Consider the following 25,579-nt stretch of genomic DNA (forward strand, 5'->3'; position numbering starts at 1 on the left):
GAGGCAGGATGTGCAGGGTGGTGGAAGAAAGGCAAATGAGGTGAAAAGACCAGGCAACCTTGGTGTTCGGCAACTCGGCAATCCAGTAGTGCCACCTGAGGGACTTAAGAAAAACCTTGGACCCCTGCACTTGTGTGTTTTTTAACAATTGGGTGTTGAAGCGGTTTTAAATTCTATCCTCTGTGTCACAGCTAGTCAATGGCATGCAAGTCTCTGCGGTCCAAAAGCTATGACGGCGTAGCCATTCACGGCGGTCCATGTAGTGGGATCTTAGCCTTTGAGCCATAGAGACTTGCTGCCGTACCTCTTTGACAGTGATAAGCAGGACACATTTCTCGACAAAGCTCATTGGACTTTGGACTGATTATTTTGACCTTTTAAAGATTCTATTCCTGATGAGTGCAGAATCCCATGACATTTCATATTGCTCACCCCCACACTATCCTTGAAAAAGACCCAGATCTCCGTGTCACTTAAGAGGCAAAACACCTACTACACTATGAATATATTGCTATTGTTTTCCTGTAACTAAATATTGCCATAACTGTTTACCCTACACCTTTCTAACTGTGTTCTCTTCTGTGGGGACAAGAGATATTGTCCATCCGACCCCCTGGTTAAGACAGTTGCCACAATGATTTAGCCATCTAGGACAGCCTAGCCCTGGACATGACCCCTCTTCGTATCCCTTAGGATAGGAAAGACCCTACACTGTGTTGCTACCTGAGAACTTCCACAATGGCGGCACCTAAATCTTACCGCTACAATTTTGTTATCTTTTGTTTTTATCTTGCTATGGTTTAGGTTAAATTAACAAGAACTCTCTTTTAGAGCACCTGAAAAATGTATCTATGGATGGAAACAGTTAGACAAAATTATTTGGCTATCTGAGATACTGAAAATATTAATAGTCTGTGGCTCCAAATATATAGCACTCAGAAAAATAAATACGAAGACAAAAATAATAATTTCATGTTCCATTGTTACAACCACATTTACACATAAGTCGATTGTACGTCCTTAAATCAAATCACTTTCTCTGTAGCTAAATCTATCAATTCTACTTTGAATCGGTTCAAATATGGTGTGATGTAATCCATTGCACATCTAATTAATATCTTAGTTAACCTCTATGTACGATTTATTTCAACTATAACGTCAAAGAATCTCTAGTCACACATCCCTAGTCTTAATTTAAAACTACTGGAAATTAACATATTCAGCATCCTATTCAACATGTGATATTTATAGGTTTATATGTTTACCACAACATTAAAACAATACAATATAATGTGCACAATTTCAAACTAAATAAATTATGTTTTAATGCATCAGGGATAGCCCTTTCCTTTCACCCAGTATTAGATATGGAATTGTTCTGTCAATTATGTTCACTTAGTCCTCGCTGCATTTCCGTCAATTATAGTGAAAAATCAGAAGAAAATGAATGAATGTTTAAAATTATTTTTTGTTAAAGTTTGAGTTCAGGGTTTCTAGACTAATGTCCCCGTATCTAGAGTACTTGACGAAATGTTATAATTAAAGGAACATTTCAGATACATGGTGTTCTCCACCTCCCAGTCCCAACTGGCAGCCATTACGCAAGCTCGCTGAAATCAAACTTCGGAATGGATAAACTTAGCATGCTGTTTTGAAATGCTCTCCTGTCAAGTCCCTACATGTTACACAAACCTCCTTCCTACAGACTTAAAATATATCTCTTAGACTGGGGCTGGCTACTTATTTAAGCAGGATAGCCAGCACGTCACTTTTTGTCCTAAATAATCCATCAATTTAGGATACAATTTTACCAGATGCAAGCAGTCTATAAATAGCACTAATGTCTGCACTTTGTTGAGTTATCCAGAGCACTTTATTTTCTTGCATATGTGTCAGTTGCCCATGCCCATGCTCAAACTGTATATGTTGCACTATTTGTCCTCAAGCATATGGTATGTAAAACATAGCCAATAGCATGAAATTCCAGTGTGGGAACTCTAAAATGCAATTGTGAGTTGCACACACTAAAAAATGTTCCTGTGTTCGCAGATCAGTATTCAAATCTGTTGGAAAATGGCACTGTCTGAAGGGTCACCCCAAACTTTTTGCCTTCATCCTCCTCTTTTTCTGACTTCATTTTTGTTGGCGTTAGGACTCTGGACACTTTACCACTGCTAACCAGTGCTAAAGCGCACATGCTCTCTCCCTAAAAACATGGTAACATTGGCTCATACCCAAAATGGCATATTTAATTTACTTCTAAGTCCCTAGTAAAGTGCACTAAATGTGCCAAGGGTCTGTAAGTTACATGTACTAGTGGGCCTGCCGCACTGATTGTGCCACACACATATGTAGCCCTCTAATCATGTCTCAGGTCTGCCATTGCAAGGCCTGTGTGGCAGTTTCCCAACCACTTCGACTTGGCATTTAAAAGTATGTGCCAAGCCTCAAATTCCCCTTTTTTAGCAAATAAGTCACCCCTAAGGTAGGTCCTAGGTAACCCATAGGGCAGGGTGCTATGTAAGCAAAAGGCAGGATATGTACTTATAGGTTTCACATGTCCTAGTAGTGAAAAACTCCCACAGTTGTTTTTCACTACCGTGAAGCTTGCTCCTCTCATACGCCATCATTAGAGATTCCCTTCTCTGCTTTTAAGTGGTCATGTCTGATCTGAGAGGAATAGACTTGTCATATTTGGTACGGTTGGAATGGTAGTGAGAAATCCTGCTTAATGGTGAAGTTGGATTTTACATTACTATTCCAGAAATGCCACTTTTAGAAAGTAGGCATTTCCCTGCACTTACAGCCATCTGTGCCTTACAGCCTGTCTCCAATACACGTCCGGGCTGTGCTGGTTGACAGCTCCCCTTGTGCATTCCCCCCAGACAGCCATGAACACAGGACACTCAGCCACATCTACATTCATCTGCATACTGAATGGGACGCACTTGGCAGGAAGGAGGAGGGGCTTTCACTTACACTTTAAAGGCCAGTAGCCTGGCCCCACACAAAGGATTGATAACCCCCCACAGGGATCCTGGCAGACAGGGTTGGGTTAAAAGAGGATCTTTTACGCTTCAAAACCACTCTTTGAAGCTTCCCCCACTGCAAAGGAATATTTGGATATACTGGGTGTCTGACCCCGACAAATCAGACACTTCTGGATCTACAACTGGGCTCTGTCAGAGGGACTGCCTGTCTGCCCAAAGGACTCCTCTGGACTGCTTTGTTGGAAGGACTGCTGACCTGTTGGTTGCCCTGCTGCCTGCTGAGCCCTGACTGTGCTGGAAGGACTCTGGCCTCCCCACAAGTGCTCTCCGAGGGCTTGGATTGCACTTATCTCCTGTTCTGAAGTCTCAGGGCCACAAAGACTTCACCAAACAGAAGAAAATCCCTGTGAGCTGAAAAATCAACGCAACCCCTGCAGAAATCGATGCAACGCGTGCCTCACGGCTGAAAAAATGCCACATAACCTACCAGATCAACGCAGCACCTGCTCCTTCTTACCAGCACGTCAAGGATTTTCAACGCGAAGTCACTGGGCGTCAAAATATCCCCACATTGCAGTAAGGAACTAATGCTGCGCTGCTGGAAATCGAAACATCACCTTGCAGCATGGAAAGAAACAAAGCATCCCTGAGGTACTGGAAAATCTGAGGCAACACCTTATTTTTGAACACATCTCCTCATACGCGGTCCCCCGTGCTTGACTTACCCTGACTAGGACTGTGGCCCCTACTTGTGCAAGCTTGTATACCTCTGCCAACTAGAGACCCAGGCCCATATTCATACTTTTTTTGTACCGCATATGCATAATTTTTTAATGCAAAAGCAGCACAAACTTACAAAATATAATCGTATTTTGCAAGTTTGTGCCGCTTTTGCGTCAAACAATGACGCAAAGGTGGCACAAAAAAAGTATAAGCATGGCCCCCAATTTCTAACAAACACTAGTTGCAAAAAAGACCCTCATCAGATTTTGCCTGTCAACAACACTTGTTGGCAAACAAATAGGGGTAAGCAGTTTATGCATTTTCAAAAAGTGAAATGACAAAAAGCAGAAGCTTGCACACAAAAATACAATTTGCCCCATGGTTGTAAACAGGATCTGATAAAGGAACAATGATTTTGAAATAGAAAGATCAGTACTGCAAAAGTTGATCCTTTTATCAGGGAAATATATATTGTATCCCTTTAATGCTATCAGTTGTATTTCCTGTACTGGACTATACCCAATCCTCCTAAAAGCATCAATCATAGTGCCGGGACAGCCATTATCATGGAGCCAGAGCTTGTGGTTTCTCGAAGGGGAACTTCAGGTTATGCTATTGCCTGATTTGTAAGTAGGGGCGTGGATCCTGAATATTGAATACAGAATATTGTGAGATGCTAATACCAAAAATAAAATATAGAAGGATAAAACATAGTAAGGTAAATATGTATTGATTTGATATATCTAACTCCACATCTATGTACCGTGAAGATATATATCTTCACGGTACATAGATGTGGATTCAAGATCAGTAAATCTGCACTTCCCTACATGCCCTTACCTTTCAATATTTTCTACCTGGATAGTTTGTTATCAATATCGAGCTCCCACAATATTATTGTACTCGATATTCTGGAATAGAATCGTAAGTAAAGGGTTGCATTGAAATAGCTCTTCCCCTAAATGAAATGTAAACAGGGTCCCGTCTGTTTTCTTTTTAATAAAGCATCCCTTACTTTCAATTCAAAAATCACTTTCGGCCTATCAGACCTGTAGTTATAGTTTCTACTTTATAGCCTGTAAACTGATACCTGTTTCCATCATTAAGGCGAGTATTTTTGTTGACTAATAAAATACTTTAAGCCCCAAGAGACTTTTATTTACAGTACAACTAAAAATAGAACGAGTGACATTTTGCCAGTGGCTTGGCATTTCACCCTTTCTCTGCACTGCTCATAACCATTGTTGATGAGCACAGATCCTGTTTAATGTCAAAGTCCCATTTTTATTCCACTCGTCCAATTGTTTTGTTGCAGAGGGGGAGAGGGGTGCTGACGTATTCCAGCTGCCCACACCCCTTTAGTAGTGTTACCTGCTAATCTCAGGTTCTTCATTTGAGAAAGGGTGGGGGTTCCCGAGAAAGGGGCGCAAGGCTGGGACCAAAGTCTGCCTGCGTTTTACCTACAATAGCAACTTGTGGCCTAAGATATTACAGTGTTTGCTCTTCATAAACTGTTATGCAGAATTATCATGCCGTACCTAATTAGTAAAACAAAAATGATAATAATACTATTAAGAAGAAGACTGACTAGTTTTGAATCTATCTAATGCATCTTTCTTTCATCACACTTCACTCATTCATGTCTCTTACCTCACTCCTGCAGACTCTTTTCCATTCCTGCTTTCACCCTTTTTTTAAACATTTTCTGTCTCTCTCTTGCCCTGTCCAAGCCTGGCGATAAAAAGTACGTTTTGCTTCCTACAAAGCACGCGGTGCATCTAAAACTAATGCATCAAAGAACTTCTTAGAACCATACGACGTTCTTTACCCCTCCTAACAATCTTTGCAAGCAATAGTTAAAAAGTTAGTATCACATGTATTATCTTTCAATAAGAATTTTGCTACCAAAATTGTGTATACAAGGCACACATTATTTTAAACTTTTTGTAGTTTTTATTTAGTACAAACTCAGCCGGAGGGCATTAGAGCACTTTATATGAGCACCCGATTACGTTACACAAGGTCAGATTATTTTTTTTAGGCACAGGGAGATTAAGGCCCTCATTACGAGGCTGGTGGTCACTAGACCGCCAGACTCACAGTGGCAGTCAGGACCATCGCTGCCTTGGCGATCCGACCTCCACATTACAACCCTTGCAGTCAGACCGCCTCCACCGTGGCCTGACAGTGGCAGAGGTCGGAATCAGCCAGGGCGGCGCTGCATGCAGCACCACTCTGCTGATTACAACCAGGTTCTCTGCCAGCATTTTCACGGCGATTTCACGGCCATGAAAATACTGGCGGAGAACTGGTGCAGGGGGCCACAGGGGACCCCTGCACTGCCCATGCACTTGGCATGGGCAGGGCAGGTGTCTCCCTGTCCAGTACCCGTGCAGTGCTCACTGTGAGCATTGTGAGAGTTCTGGTGCCCCCTGCGGGCAGCAGCATTGGTGCCGGCTCGATTTCAAGCCACTTTCCCGCTTGGCTGACGTGTGAAAACCTTGGTTTCCACCCATCAGCCCAGCGGGAAAGTCATAATGGCCCGGCAGGGAGGTAGCCAGTAAGGCAGAAACCTCCCTGTCGGAAGTTCGGCGGACGGGTCATCCCATCCGCCGAAACTCTAATCAGGCCCTAAGTGATTTGCCTAGAATCACATGATGCTGAGCCAACGCTGGGACTTGAACCTAGTTTCCCAATTTTAAAATCTGCAGCTCAGACCATTGGGCCACATCCCCCCCACATGTCAAAATTGATTGTGTGATTAAAATGTGCCACTATTTTAACTGCAGAGAAAACATTGCATATGTTTGTGGGGCACAGCAACTCCTCTTCAAGATACACCTACGGGCCAATTCACAATTTCATTTTGGAGTATGTTTCGACCGCTGGGCATCTACTGCTGCCCCTATTGATCACAACTGGACAGATTATAAGGGAGAGCCATTCTATATTCATGTTACATCTTCTCTGAATATTAAGTTTGCTAAAACTCACATATTGAGAAGGGTCGCTTGTGGTCTAAGATTCACAGTACTCAGCTGAATACAGAATTTAACCACCTCCCTACTCTTGGCCTGAGCTATAACAAACTGTTTGAAAAGGTGTCAGCTTTTGAATATTGAGAATTGGGTTCTATGGCCATTGACTCAATGGGTCCAAATAACATTTTGCAGTCTCAGGAATTATCCCCCATGGCACACAAAAGAGCTTGCTGATGCTAAACGTTCCTAAAAAAGGGCTAGAAAGGCAAGGGCTTGGTGGGTGTAATAAGGCCCAGCATGATGCTTACACCATTGAAATCTGAGCCTATAAAAACTGTTTAGGAAGGCAAGAATTACCTTCTATGCCTCTACAACTCAAGCAACAGAAAACTCTGCAGGTGAAGTTTTTAAAATGGTAAAATACCTGTTCAATCCTAATATAGGGTCTGTCCCAACTCCACTAATCAGGATCCACAGTTGGTGATTCCTCAGAATTATCGAGAACAAGTACTCCACCTAGCTCACGGTGATAATGGTGAGGGTCATCTAGGTAGAGAGAAAACCGAGGAGGCTATAACGAAAATATTCTATTGGCCAGGGGTGTATGGCGATATTAGAAAACATTGTCAGGTCTGTCCCAAATGCCAGTTGATAAACCCCTCCCCCAATCCCACCATTCCCCTTCATCCGCTTCCTATAATAGAAGTCCCCTTCACAAGAGTAGGAATGGATTTAGTGGGTCGTTTAATCCCTTCCGTAAACGGGCACCAATACCTATAAGTCCTAGCTGATTACGCTACCTGAGGCCATCCCAATAGCAAGCATGACCACCAAGACTATAGCACAGGCTATGATAGAGGTTTTTTCTCGAGTAGGGTTCCCCAAAGAGATCCTTACAGACCAAGGGACTCCATTTATGTTCCAACTAATGTCCGAAGTGTGTCAAGCACTAGGAGTAAAACAAATCAGGACATCAGTCTATCATCCCCAAATAGATGGTCTTGTGGAGCGCTACAATAAAACTATAAAAAATGTACTGCGAAAAATCATTAATGACTCGGGAAAAAAACTGAGAGAAAATATTGCCCTTAGTGTTATACGCCCTCCACACCCATGTACAGTCATCCACAGGACATAGCCCCTTTGAACTTCTTTTTGGTAGTCAGCCCCGTACTTTATTAGACATGTTGGCAGAAATGAGACTGAGGAAGAAATTAAGGACGTTTCAACTTACACTGAAGACCTAGAAGAAAACTTACACACTATATGGGAAGAAGCCCATAACTGTTTGAAAGAAGCCCAAGAGAAACAAAAAGCGTATTGTAATACTCACAGCAGACACCAAATAGTAGCAGTAGGTCAAAAAGTTTTAGTACTGTTACCCACAACAGAAAACAAATTGCTTGACTATTGGCAAGGACCATAAACTGTCCTTGAACAAGTTACGCCAGTAACTTACAAAATTGAAATACCCAATGGGTCAGGTAGAGAACAAATATACCACATCAACCTCCTAAAGACATGGCATGATACTGATGTACCTCTCAGGAATAGGTATATCTCCACCTGAGGTTAAGGCGACATACCGGTATATCCCACAGAGGCAAGCAAACAGAAAGAGATAATTATGCCCCAACTTAGTGAGTTTCTCTCTTCCGAACAATGGGCTCAATTATGTGAGATAGTGAGGGCTAACCTAGATGTCTTTTCAAAAGTCCCAGGAAGAACCCACATGATACGCCATCATATCCGTACAATAGGCGATAGAGTTGCCTGACAACAGCCATACAGAATACCGGAGGCCAAACAAAAAATGGTAGACCAGGAAGTGAAAGAAATGTTACAGGCCGGAGTTATTGAACCCTCTTCTTGTCCTTGGGGCTCCCCCATAGTATAAGTCCCGAAACCAGACGGGACTATAGAATTTGCATTGACTTTTGACAAGGGAATTCCCTTTCTCACTTTGACACCTATCCGATGCCTAGAATTGATGATTTACTGGAGCGGTTAGGGAAAGCCAAATATATGACCACTCTAGATTTAACGAAAGGTTATTGGCAGATTCCTCTTAACGAGGAAGACAATTAAAAAACAGCATTTGCCACCCCCTCAGGGCTATAACAGTTTACTGTCCTTCTTTTTGGTCTGCATGGGGCACCAGCTACCTTTCCAAGACTCGTCTCCATGAGGGGGGCCAGCTACCTTTCCACGACTCATTGATATGGTGCTGCACCCCTTTCAGGATTATGCAGCTGCTTACTTAGATGACATTGTTATCTATAGTACTACCTGGGAGGACCATACCTCACATATAACCAATGTCTTACACACCCTTAGAAAGCCTGCCTCACTGCAAACCCCGAAAAGTCTAAGATAGGACACAATAATATTAAGGCGGTCATTCCCGCCGAAAGACCGCGGCGGCCATTCCGGCTTTCCCGCTGGGCCGGCGGGCGACCGCCAGAAGACCGCCGGCCGGCCCAGCGGGACAGCCCCTTCAACAATGAAGCCAGCTCGGAATGGAGCCGGCGGAGTTGAAGGGGTGCGACGGGTGCAGTGGCACCCGTCGTGATTTTCACTGTCTGCTAAGCAGACAGTGAAAATCTTTGTGGGGCCCTGGGTCCCTGCACTGCCCATGCCAGTGGCATGGGCAGTGCAGGGGCCCCACGGCACCCGTTCCCGCCATCCTGGTTCTGGCGGTGGACACCGCCAGAAACAGGCTGGCGGGCAGGCGGTCGGAATCCCCATGGCGGTGCTGCAAGCAGCGCCGCCATGGCGGATTCCCTGGCCCAGCGGGAAACCTGCGGGAAACCGCCGGCTCCCCTTTTCTGACCGCGGCTTTACCGCCGCGGTCAGAATCGCCAAGGAAGCACCGCCAGCCTGTTGGCGGTGCTTCCGCCGCCCTCCGCCATGGCGGTCATGGACCGCCAAGGTCAGAATGACCCCCTAAGTACCTAGGGTATATCATAGGACATGGAATGATGAGGCCCCAAATTGAAAAAGTACATGCCATCACACAAATACCCCTCTCACGCCGAAAGAAAGACATCAGGGCTTTTTTAAGGATGGTTGGATATTACAGACGATTCATTCCTCATTTTTCAGAATAGCGGCCCCCCTCACTGACCTACTGGGGAAAAATAAGCCCAATCACATCACCCATCTCACCGATGTTGAACAGCACAGCTTTCAACAACTGAAACATCTCCTGACAACTGAACCCGTACTGTGTTGCTCTGATTTTCAGAAACCCTTTCAGGTCCAAACAGATGCCTCCGATCCAGGGTTAGGAGCAGTGCTGTCATAACAGGATGAGAATGGTTTCTATCACCCCATAGTATATCTGAGTAGAAAACTTTTACCCCATGAGAAACAATGTCCGACCCTTGAGAAGGAATGTCTCGCGCTCAAATGGGCTATTGAATCCTTACGGCATTACTTATCGGGCCGCCCATTCACCTTACTTACTGATCACGCTCCCTTAACCTGGTTGGCGCGCCATAAGGATACCAACGCACATGTGCTCCGGTGGTTTTTGTCACTCCAATCTTTCTCCTTCCAGGTTCAGCATTCGCCCGGCTCCTTTCTAACTAATACAGATTACCTATACCGCTATTCTTCCTGCAAGTGTCTCCAACAGCCACTGTCTAGGAGAGGTGAATGTGCCTGGCCAACCATCCGAGATCTGGCCCAGCAGTACCCCGGGGGCACCATCGGGTCCAGAGTGGGTGACCCGGATTTACTTCGTCGACTGGCCAATCAGCCAACATCTGCTACAGAAGGAGGGGTTTTGAACCCACTTCATTATGCTCCGGGGGGGAGACCTTCGGCAGCAACAGCACCAGCAGGGGAAGTGCAGCACGAAGCCGAGCGGAGGAGAACTGCGGCAGTGACAGCATCGACAGGCGGATTCCCGTGTGAAGCGGTAACAAGGAAAAGGCGCCAGGACAAGGGGGAGCACGACGACGTCGGCACGACAATCTTCCCAGCATCCAGGTGGGAGGCGGGAAAACTAACTACGGGAAGACGATTGGTTTTGTTTACTTTGTACAATATTTATTTTTGTGTTGATGAGTAGCTTTTGGGTGAAAACAAAGTAGAGAAGCACCTTAGCTGTACGGCGACCCGTATATCGGAAGCAGAAGCGGGTTAAGATTGCTGTCACTCTATGTTTTGCCATCGATGTAGATCCTATAAGAGGCACCAGGGGAGTAGGAAAGAAATAAACAAACCACCTCGTTTAAACCCGCCATAAAGGGAAGAGTGACAGTAAAGACAGGAAAAGAGACAGCAAAGGCAGGAAAAGAGACAGCAAAGGCAGGAAAAGAGACAGCAAAAGCAGAAGAAGAGACAGCAAAAGAAAGGAAGAAATGAAACCTAGAAAACGAGAAACAAAGTACAAGAGAAGAAAGAGAAAAGAACTCAGTAAGAGGAATGAAAAAAAGAAGATACAGAAAAAGATGAGAGCGAGGCAGACCAGGGAAAAAACAGTAGTAATACTTACCTGTCCACCAACGGTCTTGTCGTCTTCTTTTTCCCCATGTGCCTCCTGAGTCACCATTTGGAAGGAAAAGAAGGAAGAAAATGAAGACCACATGAAACCTCAAAGAAGACAGAGATCAAAGTGAAAGAAAACCAAAGAGAAATAAAAGAACTAAATTAATAATCATCAAAAATCTAATAAAGAATATACACTAACAACTGCCTGTGAGTCTCCATTACTGTGATCCTGTGACAGACTGCTGGGCTGCTCTGCTGCACGAAGGACTGCTACTCTGTTGCCCAGCTACTCTGCTGCACTGCTACTCTGCTGCACTGCTACTCTGCTGCCCAGCTACTCTGCTGCACTGCCGTCCTGCTGCCTGAGTAAAAGGACTGGACCTCCACCTTAAACCCAGGTCAAGTAGAGTGACTCCAAGGCATGGCCTAGGAACATGGCAGACTAAACAAGTCTGGCATAGCTCCTGCCCATGACCAGTGATTCTGTCGGCAATCCAGTGGTATTTGTCTCTCTGATGCCACCAAACTATCCTAAAAGGCACTCAGAACATGTATAGAGTGTGTGGGTGTGAAATTGGTGGGTGGGGGATGCTCTGCTAGTGAAGCTGGAAGTGGTGTAGAAGATGTGGCCGTATTGCACCACAGCGGCCATCCCTGTGGTGGTCCGATAGTGGCACTTGGAGGGGCTGATCTTGATACGACTGGGGGGAGAGAGCTGGGTGCCGTGGCCCACTGCGCACACTGACTGCTTGGGGAGCAGTGAGACAGTCACTGAAATGGTGAGTGGCCCGTAAAGGTCTGGTTATGTGGCGTACCTTGGTGGGTGCCAGGAGCCACGGAGCCTCAGAGCAGCCTCCCAAATCAGCAGGTGGAGTGATGGAGCAGTGGATGGCAGGTGCCGGGTCCATCCATGTTGCATCTTGGCAGCTGTGCCTGCAGAGATCCTGGTGAGGTATCCAGAGGGACCGAAGCTAGAAATAATGTTGGGGTGTGCATGGACTCTGCAGCCTCCCCACACAACAAGAATCCGGGTTGTGCCACGTCAGCCGTGGCTGCTCCAGACCTGGTGAGGCCTTCAGTGGGACTGGGGCCGAGATATCACAGGGGGAGCCCGTTGGGCGCTGTGCACTCCTGTGCGACAAGCGGCCAGATTCGGTTTCGGCAACCAAGCCTAAAGTGATCCTGTGGCCGCTGGGGGCTGGAGCCCAAACAAAGTGGGGGGAGTGTGCTGAGCACTGCCCTCCCCACTAGCACTGGTGGCTGTGAGGAATGGCAAGATTAGGTGGCTGAGGTTGGGAAGAAGACCTTTGGAGACTCTAGAGTCCCTCTGGCCTGGAGCTGACCTCCCCAATTGGAAGACAAGAGAGTCAGGGAGACCCTCAGTGGCCTTGAGGATCGGAAGGCATGTGACTGTGGAAGGGGCTAGCACGCCACAGGGCTTGGGACCAGACTACTGAGGATCTGTGATTTTTGGGGCTCAGCAGGAGGGAGCCCGTGGGAGGCAGCCCAGAGGTGTAAATTTCAGGTACTTGAGGAACTGTGGTGGCCCACAGAGAGGATGGCAGCAACTTAAGCCTGTGTGAACCAGGTGGCCCGTGGCTTCCCCCCTTGCCTCACCACAGACGGAGGGGGTACATGTCGGTGGGGTGTCCGGGGGATGGCCCCGGAGAACAACGGCCATGGCAGATCAGCAGAGAACTGCCCCTCCTGGCCAGTGGGGACACACAATACTAGTGCAATCCATACTAGTTGGATGTGGGGGACCTATGATGCTATATATCAGTGGACTTGTGGATCTGCCCTGAACTGTAAGTCACAATGGGGAAGGGTAAACCAGCCAAGCCATCATAGATGAACAAGAGAGTGAATTATATACATGTGATCCACCAAGAGGGCACGGAAACTGATCCCGGGGCCATGAGGTGGGAGTGATTGTGCTCTAATGCTGGCAGGCCAAATTATTGCAATTAATGGCTCATGTGGCCAACATAGACTCTATGGCCATCAACATAAACCTACTGTGCACAAATCTCAGGAAAGTTCCAGACAAGGTCACCAAAATGTAGGGCTCAGTCCCAGAACTCAACCACAAAGTAAAGGAGCTGAAAGAGACAGTAACTAGGTTGTCCAAAGCATCTGTAATACTGGAGGACAGGGTGAAGGGTGCCGAAGGCAGGTCAAGGACAAACGATATTCACCTTATTTGGTTCCAGAGAAAGTTGAGGGACAGTCAGCCGAGATGTTCTTGGAGGTCTGGATCTTGAAAGTACTGCAACACAAACAATTTTCCAAAGTTTTCAACATCGAACAGATACATAGGGCGTTGGTCCCACCGCTGGGGCCGGGGGTGCCCCCACTCCTCAGGGCCACCATAGCCCACTTGTTTAATTTAAGGGACTATGACATTTGCAACACATTCAGGTGCATGGCCCACCACAGTTCAAAGGGAGTAACATCTCCATCTTTCCAGACTACACCAAAAAAGTGCAAGACCTGCGCAAAATCTTTATGTCAGTCAAAAAGCAGCTCCGAGACCAGAGCCTGAAATGTAGCCTACTGTTCCCCACTAAACTATGAATTGTAGATGAAGGGAACGCATTGTTTTCCTATACACCGAAGGAGGCAAGTGACTGGTTGGACACACTGGCTGGGGACACACCTAGGGGGAAAGGACCCGCGGGGATGGAACCTTTGAAACGCAGTGCAACAATTGGCGAGGTTGAGAGGGTGGGCCATGTCGTCGGCAAGCCAGAACTCCTCATGACTGATAGGATGAATCGTGGTTTGACCTGATGGACCCCTAGCAGATACTGAGGTAGTGCTGGGTTCTGGAGACTCATTCTCAAGACACAGGGGAGACCCTGGGTCGGGCACTGATAGCACAGACACAGGGCTGATATGAACTCTCAGGACTGCATTTTAAGGTAATCTGGGAAGTTGGGGTGGGAGCTGTGGGCACCCAGGGCAGCCTCACTGGGGGGTGCTGTTCTGATTGGCAATGCAGCCATTGGTAAGACAGTATGAAACAGTAAGGACATGGAAAGTTTAGTGTCAAATGTGTAACAAAGAATGTAATCTAATTAAATGAATAATAGTTTCGCTGGCGGGAACAACAGTGGCCCTGCTGCCACAGATGAGGGGCTAGAGAGCCACAGGTCTCACAACTCCCACTGGTAGGCAGACCACTAGCTAAGCACATCCACTAGTAAGGGTACAGTTCATTTGATCTAGGTGGGAGGGGATGGGGTGGTGGATGAGTTACCACAAGATGCCAGTTGCAGGGGTGGGCTTGTTGCATGTACTGCCCGAGGGAGGGGTGGGTTGGGGAGAATTCAGTATTGTTTTAGAATTGTGTTTAAGGGGATGTTGAACTGCTCTTATATGATTGTGTCTTTGTTTCTGTCATGCCTTCTTAAGATGGGGGTTGGGTGAGTCACGCAGGAGTCAGCAATGGGAATACCGCTGATGGAGGTCAGCCTAATGATGACTGGTAACAACACCAAAATACTGACATGGAATGTCAGAGGGTTAGGTAGGGTGACAAAGCTACTGAGGGTCTATACATTTATGAAGTGCTATGAGATTTCAATAGCCTTTTTGCAGGAGATGCATATATGGGGGAATGCATACATGTGCTATGTAAGAGATGGAGTAGTCACCTCTGTATTGCACCTCATGTTCTGGATTTGCAAGGGGGGCACTGATCTGGGTGGCCCCCGGGGTCCCATTTAGTTACAAAATTCACAAATGTGATTTTTCACAGAGTATCTGACATCTGATTTGGTGATGGCAGGTGACTGCAGCTGTGTCTTGAACGGGGTCCTGGACCACAAGATCCACCTAGATTCCACACAAATCCAGCACTGACAGGGGCCCTGACGGACACACTGACGAGACTGGCATTGATGGACGTCTGGCGGCAGAGACACCCTCAGGAGATGGCCTACTCCTGTTACACACCAGTGGCCGGAACCTATGGCCAGATAGACTATTGCTTTGTGTTGAGGACAGTGGTACAGAATGTGCAGGACGTTACGTACCAGACCACGATATATCTGACCACTCCCCCTTACTTATGGGAATGAACCTCGGGCGGGTCAGCCGGCCATACCACCGTTGAGACTTAGGGCCTCATTATGAGTGTGGTGGGCCAATGAGCGCCACACTTGTGTTGATGGTTGGACTGCTGCACTCCAGGCGGTTTGACTGTCAAAAAACGACTTTTGCGGGTTGACCTGCCTAAAGGCTGCCATCTCCACCAGGATCATAGATCTCGATGGGGTGATGGCGGTAAGACTTGTAACCAGCCATGGCGGCGCTGAACTCAGCACTGCCTGGCTGATTACAACCTCACTTTCTGCCAGCCTTTTAATCGCAAGGACCCCACCATTAAAAAGCTGGTGGAAATCCCAGCACCCTCAGAATGAGCACTGTCTCCTTTGTAGACAGTGTGCATTCTGAGGGTGTTGGTCGCCCCCCTCTCTTAAGCGAGCCAAGTCCTATACCACAGTACTGTTCCCACTGGCCAGCCCAGCGGGAACATTGAAATAGGGCAGGGGGGGTGCCACCGGTATGATGGTGGCATCCTTCCTGTGGCATTGACTTTCGGCTGCTCCAACTGCCAATGTCGTACTCAGCCCCTAAGGGCCCTGTGGCCCCCAGCTCTGGCTTTCCACTAGCCTTTTCATGGTAGGGTCCCGCAATGAAAAGGCTGGTGGAAAGTGGGGTTGTAATCAGCCAGGTGGCACCGAGTTCAGTGCTGCAATGGCTGGTTACAAGTCTGTCGGGATCTATGATCCTGGCGGGGAAAGCGGTATTTAGGCGGGTCCCCCCTCCAAAGTTGTAATCTGATGGTTGGACCACTTGGAGTGCTGCGGTCCAACCGTCGTAGCAAGTGTGGCAGTCCCCGGACTACCACACCTGTAATGAGGTCCTTAGAGCAGAGTCGTTGCCAGACCAAATCTTTTCATCCATGGTCAGTGACACTCACTATTTTGAAGAGAATTGGGGCAGTGAAGGTAATAGAGAAATGGAGTGGGAGGCAATGAAAGTGGTGCTCCATGGAGAAAGCCTGAAAACCACATATGGGGTTAAGAAGCTAATTGAATGGCAGCCTAGATAGTCTCTTGGGCTACCTTCCCTCATTGATCCACTCGGATCAGTGCAGGTTTATCCCGAAATGAAATATACTTTGCATTATAAGACATCTGGCGCACGTCTACCACGCCCCACATCTGGAGGATGATGCCTATGCCCTAGCACTCCTGGATATCCAACAGTCGTTTGATTCAGTGGATTGGTGCTACGCATGGATGGTACTTGATAAAGCTGCGCTTAGTAACAAGTTTATAGATTGTGTAAAGCTACTATACACCAAACTGTGGGTGAGAGTCAGGACAGGGGGGATGGTATCTGAGAGATTCGATTTACCTAGAGGGACAAGACACTTCTATTCACACTTGCAATGGAGTCTGTGGCAAGTACGCTTAGGGACCCTGAGGCATCCAGGTGGGTGAGATGCGTCATGTAATTTACCTGTATGCCGATGACACCATGGTACATCTTAGGCAGCCAGAAGATTCAGTACCCACCCTTCTGAGGGCAATGCATGAGTTTGGGAACACCTTGAGGCTCCAGGTAAATTATGTCAAGTCCTCACTCTTCCCGCTGGGGGCGCTGAGAGGGTGCACCCTGCAAAGGCTGCCTTTGACGGGTCTCCCATGGGAGACTGTAAGTGTAAGGTATTCGGAAATCAGAGTTGCAGAAAGAGAATTGGGACTGCAGGTGCGCAACGTGTCCTTGAAGTGGAATTTCACAAAGCTCCGCAAACCAGGATAAAAAGTACTTTGTTCAGCTGGCCTAACTTTGTCCCTGTATTCAGCATGAGCTCCATTGTGGTCAGCTTGAACTTGTGACTTGTGACTGTCCAGCCCAACGAGATAACCACAGTTCACACTTTGGGCCAGATGTAGCAAATTTAAAATTTGCGAGGTGCAAAGTGCGAGTCCATGCGACTCGCACTTTGCACCTCGCAAATTGCTATGCAGTACGGTGTCTCAGACACCGACTGCAACTCGCTATGGGGTCGCAATGACCCACCTCATGCATATTCATGAGGTGGGTCGCAAATTGCGGCCCCATACCGACTATGGGCACTCGCAAACATGGAGGCCTGCTGTCGTCAGCAGACCTCCATGTTCGTGACTGCTTTTAAATAAAGCAGTTTTTCTTTTTTAAGTGTAGCCCGTTTTCCTTACAGGAAAACGAGCTGCACTTAAAAAAAAAACGAAACCTTTAGTTTCGGTATTTTTTCAGGGCAGGGAGTGGTCCCTTGGACCACTCCCTGCCCTGAAAAAATATTTGTGGGTCCAGTCACAAACTGGAAGGGGTCCCATGGGGACCCCTTCCAATTTGCGAGTGGGTTACCATCCACTTGAAGTGGATGGTAACTGCGATGCCATTTGCGACCGCGTACGCGGTCGCAAATGGTATTGCATACCACTCAGACTCGCAAATAGGAAGGGAACACCCCTTCCTATTTGCGAGTCGGAAATGCATATTGCGAGTCGGTACCGACTCGCTATATGCATTTCTGCATAGCAAAGAGGCATTTGCACCTCGCAAACTGCAATTTTCGCCGTTTGCGACATGCAAATACTTTGCTACATCTGGCCCCTAGTGCTTCTAGGCACCGTTTTATTTAAAACATTAAAATTGTATATCTCCGGTTCTGCATATTTGCATTTTTGTTGTTTTTGCCTCCAATCATTTATTAAATTACACTCTCTTTTCTGAATTGGTGTGGGATTTCTCCTGTGTTGTGTTTTCACTTTATTACTGTTTGAAGTGCCCCATAAATACTTTACACATTGCCTCTGATTTAAGCCTGACTACTTTGTGCCAAGCTACTAGAGGGTTAAGCACAGGTTAATTTGGGGTTGCTTGCGTTCACACTGACAGAGATTGTGGTTGCTGCTTGAGTAGGGCTTCAGCCTACTCAACCAGTAACCACATTTCCAGCATTTCGCATACCTATTAGGTTTACTTTAGTTTTCCATTACTTGGCTGAACTCCAGGCACTTGCTGAAAGGCAGGGACCATCAAATCACAGGGCCCTTGCCCTTGCAGACGATTCCTCTTTGCACGCAGAAGGTCAAAGGAAACTGATTAAAAAGCATGCGAAAGAATACAACCTAGCCCACAAGTGCATGGTCTTCAGGATATTTTAGATATTTTAAGCACACCGAAATATAAGCGAATACAGCCTTTTTCCAGGTTAGCTGGGGGCTAGGCGATGACAGGCTGCTGGATCCTGTGACTTCTAATCTTAGGTTCAACCTTTTCATTATGACAGCCAGTAATGTTTATAGTCTGTTTATCATGTGTTTGTCTATTACTAGGGGTTGGGGATTTGTTGGAAAGTTAAGGAAGTATACTTTCTTTTTATGCCTCAACTTGGAGTCCAGAAATTGCATGGAAAAGGGCTCTTTTGAAATGTATTTTATGTTAACTTGAACTTAATCTGAAGTTAGAACCAAATATTTCTATTAATTATGATATTCGATACAGAACAACACCTAGTTCTGATGAGCAGCAGAGAAGGTCAAAATGAGTTGTTATTGAAGTAGGAGCATGTAAAGCATGTAGCACATGGCAGAGAATAGTTTGGTGTCTGTCTGTGCAGTATTCGATGACAGATAAAGGAAAACAGGACTTGATGGGCAGTAAGATGAGAACATGTAATTGGGATAGTAACAGGCAGCCCACTACCATGGAACTATATGAATAGAGAGAGAAAGATACATTGCCATTGAGGGCTTCTGGTGACATCATAAAAGACAATTGGTTGTATGACAGAGCCACCCATGGCTTAACAACGCAGTCGGAGCAACGACCACTGTCTTAACCATGCATGCCTTTACCCCTCATGCCTTTACAACGAATTTCATTGTAAAAGCATGCATAGTAAAGGTATATTTGGTAACACCATGTGTGGCTGTGTGATACAACCCCACAACCCACTCGCCTCCGCCCTAATCCCTAAAACCAACCCTGTTCTAAAAACTACCCCACCCTGTTCTAAAAACTATCCTGAAAACCCCACCCCTGCCCTAAACCCTAAAACCTGCCCTGCCCTAAAAACGACCCCAAACACCCCACCCCCACACTAAACCCTAATAGCTACCATGCCCTGTCCTAAAACCTTCCCCACTCTGTCCTAAAAATTACCCTAACCCACGCTTCTGCCCTAAACCCTACCCTGTCCTATGAACTACCCCACTCTGTCCTCAAAACTTCCCTGACCCCCACCCCCACCTTGAAACCTCAAACCTACCCCACACTGTCCTAAAAACTACCCCGATCCCCCTCCCTAAACCCTAAAAGCTACCCTACCCTCTCCTCAAACCTACCCCACACTGTCCTAAAAACTACTTGACCCCACCCCGCCCTTAAAACCTTAATTTTACCCTGCCCTGTCCTAACAACTACACCACCCCACCCTAAACCTACCCTGCCCTAAAACCGAAGTCGCTTTGTCCTAAAACCTACCCAACCACCCGTCCTAAACCCTAAAACCTACCCTGTCCTAAAAACTACCCCACTATGTCCTAAAAACAACCCTGACCCCCGCCATGAACCCTAAACTTACCCCGCCCTGTCCTAAAAACTACCCCAACCCCCACCCTGCCCTAAAACCTCCCCTGTCCTAAAAGTTCCCCCACCCTGTCATAAAAACTACCCTGACTCTGCTCCCGCCCTAACCCCTAAAACCTACCCTGTTCTATCCTAAAAACTACCCAGACCCCCACCCGAAACCCTAAAACCTACCCTGACCTAAAAACTCCCCCACCCTGTCCTAAAAATACCCCGACCCCCTGCCCCCACCCTAAACCCTAAAACCTACCCTGCCCAGTCCTAAAAACAACCCGACCCCTGCCCTAGACCCAAGAACGTACCTTGTCCTAAAAGCTTCCCCAGTCTGTCCCAAAACCTACCCCAACCCCCCACCCCTGCCCTAAACCCTAAGAGCCTACTCCGCCCTGTCTTTAAAACTATCCCAACCCCCGTCCGACCCGAAACCCTAAAACCTACACTGTCCTAAAAACTACCCCACCCTGTCCTAAAAACTACCCCACCCTGTCCTAAAAACTACCCCGACTCCCGCCTAAAACCTACCCTGCCCTGTCCCAAAAACTACCCTCACTCACCCAAAACCCTAAAACCTACCCCACCCTGTCCTAAAAACTATCCCACCCTGTCCTAAAAACTATGCCGACCCCGCTGATCCCTAATACCTACCCCACCCTGTCCTAAAAACTACCCGACCCCCTGTACCCACCATGAACCCTAAAACCTACCCCACCCTGTCCTAAAAACTAACCTGACCCCCCCACCACCGCCCTGAACTCAAAAACCTACTCCACCCTGTCATTACAAATCCCCCCACCCGCCCCACCTCCACTTACCCAGCCACTGTGTTCCTCTTCCGGCTGTTCCTTCTGTGTGCCTAAACTACGCAAATGCATGGTGCCTTAAACATGCATTTGCGTGGTCCAGGTGCATGCGTGGTTCAGGGCAGGCATGGTAACGCTTGCGTGTTAACGGCCTGCGTGGCTCCAGCCACGTTGTAAAGGCCATTTCCCAAGACAATGCTGAAGGCCCAAGTTGTTCGTTACTGTCACCAGAGCCACAAGATGACAATACAGGACCAGATTACACATGGTATTCAATATGTACTTTTTATATTACATGTTTATTTGTTTAAATAGTGTGAAAAAGTTGTTGACTTCAAAGCACAGCAAACAGTGGGCATTGACTGTATTTAGATTGGGTAGTTTTTACACTTCCTTGAACACATTTCTTATAAATAAATGAGCAATGGTAAGGTCAGTGGATATATGCACTTTTTCAACCGCAGCATTTATTAATTAATTATGGATTTAATGCACTTACACATAATTTCCCAAAATTTTAGATTTAACTAACACAATTTAGTTTGGCTTAAATAGATTAAAATAATGCTGCCACACCGTTTGTGTTTTCTGCCCTAGGACTTGGGCCTCCATGGTGTATAATACTAGTAGTCCTGACAATGTTAAAGCTCTGCAAAGTAGTTTTGGGGCTGTTATTGTTATGATGAAATCCATGTTTCACAGGAAACATGAAATATTTATTGTACTGCATGGTTCTTTGGTATGCTCCACTGCACTTTGTGCAATAAAAGTGCCAAGACACTTAGGGGGTCATTCGGGAACCGCCAGAAGACCGTACCGCTGTCGAAAGACCGCAGCGGTCATTCTGAGTTTCCCGCTGGGCTGGCGGGCGACCGCCAGAAGGCCACCCGCCCAGCGGGAAACCCCCTTTCACGAGGATGCCGGCTCCGAATGGAGCCGGCGGAGTGGAAGGGGTGCGACGGGTGCAGTTGCACCGGTTGCGATTTTCAGTGTCTGCTACGCAGACACTGAAAATCTATGTGGGGCCCTGTTAGGGGGACCCTGCAGTGCCCATGCCAATGGCATGGGCACTGCAGGGGCCCCCAGGGGCCCCACGACACCTGTTCCCGCCAGCCAGGTTCTGGCGGTGGAAACCGCCAGAACCAGGCTGGCGGGAAGGGGGTCGGAATCCCCATGGCGGCGCTGCTTGCAGCGCCGCCGTGGAGGATTCCCAGGGGCAGCGGGAAACCGGCGGGACACCGCCGGTTTCCCGTTTCTGACCACGGCTGTACCGCCGCGGTCAGAATGCCCATGGAAGCACCGCCAGCCTGTTGGCGGTGCTTCCGCGGTCGTTGGCCCTGGCGGTCCATGACCGCCAGGGTCAGAATGACCCCCTTACTGTTTATAACTGCAATATATATTCACTGAAAAGCATAGTGAAATAATCCATAAAACCATTGAAATTCGCCAGTTGCAGTTTTGCAATGCACCAATCAGTCCTATTGTCTTTTTCTTTAGCTTGAAACCATAAACAAAATATAACTGCTGTATTGAGCATACGCTTTCCCACAAGACAGTCATCAGGTAAACAGTCATGAAATTATACAAACACGCACACAGTTACAGTTGGCAAAACAGTAAACAATCGCCTATTAAACGGGTCCAACCGGGATTCTCACAGTTCAAATCTTATTTTTCATTGTTTGTTGGAGAATTAACAAACCCCTTTCTAACTACAAGGGTTCTGCTGTTTAGATAGATAGCTACAGAAATCTAAGAGAGTCCATATAATAAAATATAGGTGTATATTTTTTATACAGAATAATAACATCCTTTCATAAACACCCATTGTCTTTAATATACTTTTCACAACAAACAATTTAGGTATACTGGCTTTCTTGTAAGATTTCATAATTTAAAGATCAGACTATCGATCTCTGATGCAACTTTTCCAATTAACTTATCAGGCCAATAGTCTTTACTAATGGCATGTGCTCTTAACAGGCCTGCTTTATTGAACATAATACAGAAAATTGAGTAATAGATCTTCAAGCATGCAATGAAATGATGTCAGAAGTTGATCAGACAAATACCAGACAATAAAGGATTATCTAGACATTGTATGTTCAAACACTCCAGGTTAACACGCATTCTAAGGATGTCAGATGACAGAATCTCACAGGCAGCAGTCATAAAATTAAAAATATTTTAAAATTTACAGTTGGCAAAACAATATACAACTCTTCTTCCAGGGACCTAAGAAGAATTATCACAATGCAAACCATCAACCCACACTGTTTGTCAGAGGGTGCAACCAACACCAAAGTCTCTGCCTACCAGAGTAATCTGTCCAATTCTGTATAATAATACAGAATACTGTAATATTATGGTGTGCGCGAGTTAAGGGAGCTCGAGCGTTTACTCGAGTCCCGAACGCGCTCGTGCGAGCTGAAAGGAACAGGTTTGAAAGGGAGGAGCGGTTAACAAGGGTGACGGCACCGCTTGAGTGGGTCGATTAAACCACGCTCTTTATAAACAAACCTGGTTTATTCGTGGTTTTTACTACATTCTTTTGGCGACAAGTTTTGGCCCCTACTCATCGACCTACCGAGCGGTGTTTTTTTCAGCAGGCTGATGTCAGAAAACATGGCACGGTGACGAAGGAAGCTGTCTGTCTTGCCTTCCTGGAACAACGCCTCCTTTCAGGAGAAAGAGGCGTGGCGTGTTCCTTATCTTAAGAGCTGCTGTGCATATTTTTAAAGGGGAGTGTTTGAAAGGTGAAGTCACTCCTGAAGCTGCCAGTTTCTGCCTGTGATCTTAAAGGAGAAGTCACCCATTAAGCTCCTGTATTTTTACAACTAAAGGGGAGTGCGGCTAAAGGAAAAGCCCTAGAAGTTGCTAGTTCTTGCAATTAGCTGCTGGTTTCCTGAAAATTTAAGAAGAAGTCATCTCTGAAACTGTTATTGTTGGCGGTGAGCGTTTCTGTATACTTTTTATGTGACTTGATTTCAACGGTGTGCAGCGATAGATATTCTTCTTGTGTTGGAGTCATCAACGTGGATAAGCGTGAAACACTTCACAGCATTGCAAAGATCTTCTTTGCCTGGGATTTGTATACTGCTTCTGAACCTTTGTTTTTTTTAAGTGTGGGCTCACCTATTTTTGTGAGCAATGGAGCACGTCTCAATTACTGCACCACCTTGTTTTCTTATACATCCAGGTACACCAGCGATCCAGTGGGAGGACTGGATAGACATGTTTGACAACTATTTGTTGGCAGTGGACAGCGAAGAGTTTTCTCCTGCACGTAAAAATGCTATTTTATTGAACTGTCTAGGATCAGAAGCGCAGAGATTGTTCAAATTTATGCCAGTGGCTACAGACAATGGGGCACGTATTTCAGATGAGTATAGGGAAGCTAGATTAAGATTGAGCAAAAGGTTTGCTAAAGAAACCAATGTGGTCTTAGCAAGGTACAAGTTTTATACCCAACCATAGAGGGTGGGGGAGTCTATTGAAGAATTTGTATCCAGATTAAGGGAGTTGTCAGTTAAATGTCATTTTGGGGAGATGTGCGACGAGATGATTAGGGATCAATTAATGGTTCAATGTCAGAGCAGAAAGATTCAGGAAAGGCTGTGGGCTGCTAAAAATACTTGTTTGAGAGATGCTGTTGACATGGCGAAAGTTGTGGAAGAGTCGGAACTTTGCATGAAAGAGATGGGAAGATATGGCAATGGGAGTAGGGAGCAACAAGTCTTCCAGGAAGTTGTGGGAGACGTGGGAAACAAAAGCAAGTAGAGAAGAAAACACAGGATCTTCTGAAAACCCAGAAAATGAATGTGAACAAGAAGAAGTGTAACAGATGTGGTAGTAGTTTACACAATAGTGATTTTAAGGGGTGTTTTGCAGTGGGGAAGGAATGTAGAAAGTGTGGGCGCAAAGGTCATTATGCGCATATGTGTGTTAAGTGGTCAACGTTAAAAGGAGTGGTGGTGTGTGAGGAGAGAGATGAGGTGGTGGACCGCATTGTTAGCCTAGGCAAGGATGATAAACTTACTGCGGTAAGAGGGAAAGTATGCCCAAAGCATGTTTCACTGTTGGAAAAGTGAGTGTTGTGCTGATGGTGGATACTGGATCTAAGTACACAATAATTCCCAAAGATATCTTCATGAAGAATTGGCCTCAGCTTGAGTTGAAGTCTAAAGACATCTGTCCTGGGGGCTACCAAGGGGAGGAGATTGAGATCTTGGGCTTCTTTCCAACTGCCATAGGCTTCAAATCAAGAGAAATCTTCGGCAAAGTGTATGTGGCCGAGTCCGGGCCATCAATTTTGGGTTTGATGCACCAATACGACTTGAATATAATTGTGAATCCCAGAGGTAAGGAACACATTTTGGTAGTGGATGACAGAGATGTCAATGCGATCTTGGAGGAAGTGGGGGAGGTGTTTCGAGAGGAGTTGGGAGAGTTAAAGGGCTATGTTCATAAGATTCGTATGAAGCAAGGAACCGTTGCGGTGAAACACAAAGTGAGGAAAGTACCTATTGTTGTTAGAGAAGAGGTGAGCAAGATGTTGAAGGATATGTTGAAAGAGGGGGTGATTGAACCGGTTGAATCTCCAGAATGGACTTCTCCAGTGGTCGTCACGAGGAAATCAAATGGACAATTGAGATTTTGTGTGGATCTCCGCAGTGTCAATCAAAACATAGTGACAGACAACTTCCCTCTACCGAACATCAATGAACTCATTATGGGGGTCATTCTAACCCTGGCGGTAAAAACCGCCAGGGCGAATGACCGCGGTAGCACCGCCAACAGGCTGGCGGTGCACCGCTGGGCATTCTGACCGCGGCGGTTCAGCCGTGGCCAGAAACGGAAAGTCGGCGGTGTCCCGCCGACTTTCCGCTGCCCTTGAGAATCCTCCATGGCGGCGGAGCGCGCTCCGCCG

This window comes from Pleurodeles waltl, chromosome 10 (assembly GCF_031143425.1).
Source record: "Pleurodeles waltl isolate 20211129_DDA chromosome 10, aPleWal1.hap1.20221129, whole genome shotgun sequence".
Taxonomy (NCBI): domain Eukaryota; kingdom Metazoa; phylum Chordata; class Amphibia; order Caudata; family Salamandridae; genus Pleurodeles; species Pleurodeles waltl.